The sequence below is a fragment of the Hipposideros armiger genome, unplaced genomic scaffold (genome assembly GCF_001890085.2).
Source record: "Hipposideros armiger isolate ML-2016 unplaced genomic scaffold, ASM189008v1 scaffold_137, whole genome shotgun sequence".
In the NCBI taxonomy this organism is placed as follows: Eukaryota; Metazoa; Chordata; class Mammalia; order Chiroptera; family Hipposideridae; genus Hipposideros; species Hipposideros armiger.
In genome coordinates, this window is record NW_017731487.1 from 858,942 (window position 1) to 864,028 (window position 5,087).

Genomic DNA, 5,087 nt, shown 5'->3' on the forward strand with positions numbered 1-5,087 from the left:
GTTTGGGGATGGGGCTGCCTCCTGGCCCTGCTGCTGAGAGAGATACTCCTTAAGTGTGATTTCAATAGATAATAGAGTGAACTGATACAATCACTCTTTGAGTGGTTTATCTTTTCTTTAGATGTTTTTCTGTTTTTCTTCTTTGTCTCAGTTTCTCTCCATGAAAGGCCTAGGTACCTCAAGAATAAACTAGTGTCTTAAAAAGGAAAAGGTGTTGGCTTAGGAGCTAGAGAATCTGGTTCTAACTGGGTGACTTTAGGCAAATTACTTCCTCTGCCAGCCTCTGCTTCCTTATTTGTGACAAACGACTGAGACACCCTTGTGTGCAGTATTGATGTTATTGGAATAAAATGCATTATCAGGAGGGGCTGGGGCAGGATATAGGGGACAGGAAGTGACAAGGCCACCATTACGCGGTGCCATAAACGTAACGGCAGTCTGGAGCTCGGCAGCGACAGGAGCACAGAGGAGAAGCCATGGTTTCTGCCTTCCTCGACGGAGGGCAGTCAGGGGAGGCCAGTCACGCCTGAATGAGGCAGGAAACAGGTCTCGTCAGCAGAGCAGGTGCACAGGGAGGAGAGTGTAGATGGGAGGTGGCCTTCCTGAGGCACTCAAGGGGAAAGGTGTGGCTGGTAAAGACAGCAGCCTGTGGGCAGCTCGGGGCAGGAGGAGCCCGAGGGCATTTAGGGTACCACAGCGACCCTGCTCTGTGTGGCCGGCGTGTAAGGTAGGAGAGGGGAGTGTTGGACCTGATGATCCCCACCAAGGGAATCGGACTTGCGTGGGGGAGAATTCTTATGAATTTCAAACCCCAAGAATGACATGGTCAGCTTTGTGTCCCCACCGTTGCCTGCAGGCTGCCGTGAGTGTGAGAGAGGATCTGTTCAGCCAGGGAGAGAGGGGAGCAGGTTGGCCTGGCCTGGCCGAGATATGCTCCATGGTCAGGAGAGGAAATAGAAAATGTAATTAACGTGTCTGCCACCAGACATGAGAGCTAAATCTATTACTCTCTTCCTCCCATTTTTATTATGAATTACTGTGTTTCAATTATGATTTTGAAAGTATTTCCTTGAGGAAATATGTCAGGGTTCCGCAATGGGAAAGAAGGAAATGGAGCCATGAAAGTTTAATTTATGGCAGTGACTGCATTTTAAAAGAAAGAAAGAGAATAGAAAGGCAGGAAAATTGAGAGTCGTGCTGACTGGGTCACCTGCTCTGAGCAAAGGAAGCCCAAGGTGTCTGAGTGTTTACAGAGTCACTTTATGGCCTGTGATGAAGGAAGAAGCACAGGCAGCACTATCGGTCAGGCCAAGTTCACATTTCACCCTCCAGGCTCCCATCGGCCTGCTCCGTTGCTCCCGGAAGACACCTCAAGGAAAGGAAGATGCCTGGTCTGATGGAGAATGATGGTCTGGCTCTAGCGCCATGCTGGACACTGGGGTGGAGGTGCATGAATGAGTAAGACCTCTGCCCTCAAAAAGCTTGAAGTCTAGTGTTGAAGGGGCAGGAGGCTCATAGAATGCGAAAGGAAGTGTGGATAAAAGACCTTCTACTTCAGGCTGGAAGAGCAAGACTACACTAACCTGTAAGTGGGGACCCAAGCAAGTGAAATAAAGGGGTTGCCAGCTCTGATTCATGTTCGTCAACAATTCTCCCAGGGTCTTTAGAAAGGATGGATGCATTCAAGTTCATTCATTTATAGATCCGCTCAACACATTCCTGGGAATTTAATCAAGAATAAAGCCAGGCCTTATCCCTGAGGACTGCACGGGCTACAGGGCACAATGGACATACCAGCAATTACCAAACAGAGAAATCAGAACTAAGACAGTGAGATGCGTAAGGTGTTACAGGATCTCAGTCTCAGAGCAGAGAGTCCTCCAAGATCAAATTTCCAAGAGGAAGAAAGCTTTGAAGTGAGTCTTAAAAGAGAGTGGAGTCTTCCCAGTGAATGGATGAACAATGTGGGGCAGAGAAGGTGTCCCAACAAAAGCCACAGCCCATACCAAGCAAGGTAGGGGGACAGAAAGCAGAGTGGTGATTTCAGGGAGCCCAGGATTGGTGTGGGGATGACAGGAGAGAATATTAAAGAGTCACACTTTACAGGGGCCAGGTTCACTACAGGATGGACTGTGCCAAGGAGCTTGGCTTTTATCTTGGTGACATTGGGGAACTCATGGGTGCTTTTAAGCATGAGGATGACATTGGGGTCCCTGGAAGACCACTGGGGAAGCTCAGGGGATCATGGCCAGGAAGAGAGATGGACATCATGGCGCTCTGGTGAGAACCCACAACAGTCATATGAGAGAGACAGCGAGGGCTGAGCAGAAGCGGTAAGGGGGCAGCCCAATGACAGGACATTCAGGGGGACCTGCCAAGAGCACCAGGAAGTAAGCTGACAGATGCTGAACACAAATCAGTGGGAACTTCTCTCTGGAGACATATTCTGCCACAATCAACACTTTGGGGTTAAAGCCTAGGAAACAATAGGATCTGGAGGTGGTGGTGGGAGGGGGAAACATTTTTATTTCTTAATTAGAAGCTGTTTCATAATTACCTCAATCCCATCTGTTTTCGGTTTTAGGTATTGATCTTATTTGATCCCTGAAACAATGCTTCTCTCTTAGAGATGTGGAGGCTAAGCCTCAGGGAAGTCCAAGGGTTTGATGGAGGTTTTGCAGGAAGTTGTGGAGACGGAACTAGCGCTCACTTCTTTCTCCAGAGCCAAGAGAGATTCCTCCCCTCACTCCCTTCCTTCTTCTCTGCCTCTGTCTCTCTCAGCACCATCAGGCTGATGCTAAGCTTTGAAGACAAGGAGCTCTGCAAGGCAAGGGCCTGGGCACAGGGAACCCCCTGCCTGATGGAAGACAGACATCTGAACAGGCTACTGTGGAAGGTGGCTGTGACAGGGGCACATTCTCATGTCAGTCTATAGAGGGAGGAACACCTACCTCTGTCAGGGGACTCAGGTGAGGCTTTGGGAAGGAGGTGACATTTGCGGGAGGGTGAATGGGGATTCTCTGGTTGCAGAAGGCTTGCCTAACCTCAGAGCTTCGCCACCAAAGTTAATTAGTGGAAGAATCTACCTTGATCCATGATAAGTCACACTGCAGTTCCCTTTTATTTGCAGCTAGTTTGTTGATTTGCTGGCTAAGTCTTTTCCTGGCGACCTCCTCTGCGTTTTTTGCAGATGTACTTCCCTCTGACCACTGGACCTTGCCCAAAAATGTCATATCTCTGAGTCCACATGTGTCCCTGCACAAGGCCAATGGAAACAGGTGGGTGTGCCAAGTGGTGTGACCTGGAATCCTTGAGCTTTTCTGCACCCAGCCTTCGGGGGCTGGAGGTAATGACCTTTAATATGAGCACTCATGTCACCCGAGTAAATTCCGGTCCTCTCCTGAGCAGCAGCAGGAGGGGGCGACTCCCTGTTCACGGCGGACGCTGGCCAGCATTGTGAAAGGATGCAGATGAATAATTAAGTCACTGTTTACAAGAAATTCTAATCTTAGGGCAGTTCAAGGTAAAGACAGACACCAGCCAGGAACCGCCAAGAACAACACTGTCAGAACACATGGAGACAGAGGCCTCCGGCCAGACACTGTTTTTTCTCTAAACATTGTCGCCAAAAAACTCAGTCAGAAAGCCTCTCTGTCTCCTGGGCACCTCCAGCATCTCAGTAATAATAGTAGTAAAAATAATTAGCTGTAATATCAGATTGCCTACTATGTGCTACACATTTGTTTATTTTATTTTATTTTAAGTCTCACTCCCTCCCCCCAAAAGAAAGATCTAAGTAGCTATTATTATGAAAAAGGAAACAGAGAGGTTGAATAATTGGTTGAAACCACACAGTTAATAAGTAAAAGGTTTTCCTGAATTTCTGCACTATTAATAGCTGAATGCATCTCAAGTATTTGAGGCTAAGGGAGATCCTTTTTAAATACCTAAAAAATAAAGCCCAGCTTCTCCCAAAAACTACACCTGTGCACATGCAAAGTTGTATGTAAAATTTAAGGACATTCATAGACTTTTTTTTTTTTTTGATAATCGCCTGTGTACTTCAGATTAAGACACCTCGATGAGACTTTTTTGTGAATTGATTTAGGATTATAGTTGCAAACCTGAGGTCGTCATTCACGGCAGGGCACTACGATATGCCTTTGCTCCTCTCCTACAACCCGTCCGCTTTCTGTCCCATTCACTCCGAGCACAGAAAGAGGACCTGCTGGTCAACCCCCACCGTGCAGGGCACACAGAGATTCAGAGAAGGGACAGAGCCAGCCGTCCCTGATAATTCTTCAAGGTCGCTGGAGCTGCACGTCTCATTAATAGTTGGCATAGTTGGGACATCTCACCTCACACAGTAAGTATGATATCGAAGACATAATAATTATCATTCTGCCCATTTTAAAGGTGAGAAAATTACACGCCAACATGGATATCACCTAGAATGCATCTGGCTGGAAAAGACAGAACACTCAACTCCTGCTGATATAAACAACAGTGGGAGCTGGAAAGGCAGAGGTAGGCAGGGCTGCTAGAGAACACTGACCCAGTGGCTCTACGGAGTCACCGAGGACCCCGCTTTTACCTATCTGTTCACATTGTCACTTATCCCATCAGCTTCACCTTCACCGTGGCCTCCTTCATGCTTTCAGGAAGGTCACTGGCGCCTGCCCAGACCATGTGCTAAAGTCTACCTCCTGTGTCTCCACAAGGACCTCAAGAGTTACTCTGACGGACCCCGTTAGGTCAACGCCTGGCCCTGAGCTAATCACTGCTCCATTCCCAAGTCTACCTTACATTCTTTATTATCAGCATTTGTTTTGCAAGTATTTACTGAGGGCCTTTTCTGCCAGCAGCTCTTCTATGTGGTGAGAATACACTGTTGAACGAAGCCTACCAAGCACTGTCTATACCATGCACTGTATATAATAATAAGACAAATAGATTAGGTAGATAGGCAGGTGGATAATTATATGTACAGAAACATAAGAATGGCTACGGTTTATGGAGAAATAAATGCTCGGACCCAGACATTACACCAGATGATTTTAACTTGCATTTTTTTTTTTAAGATTTTT

The 5,087-nt window shown here is 47.2% G+C and overlaps 1 long non-coding RNA gene across 2 annotated transcripts; it reads left to right on the forward strand.

Moving 5' to 3' along the window:
* Positions 1–449: 449 nt before the first annotated feature.
* Positions 450–5,062, forward strand: LOC109386648 (uncharacterized). Of its 2 annotated transcripts, none has more exons than XR_002124820.1 (4): positions 450–1,585; positions 2,782–2,969; positions 3,191–3,278; positions 4,217–5,062. It is a non-coding gene; the product is annotated as an uncharacterized LOC109386648 (long non-coding RNA). The 2 variants fall into 2 exon arrangements; XR_002124821.1 differs by lacking the exon at positions 450–1,585 and adding an exon at positions 1,658–2,014.
* Positions 5,063–5,087: the final 25 nt, after the last annotated feature.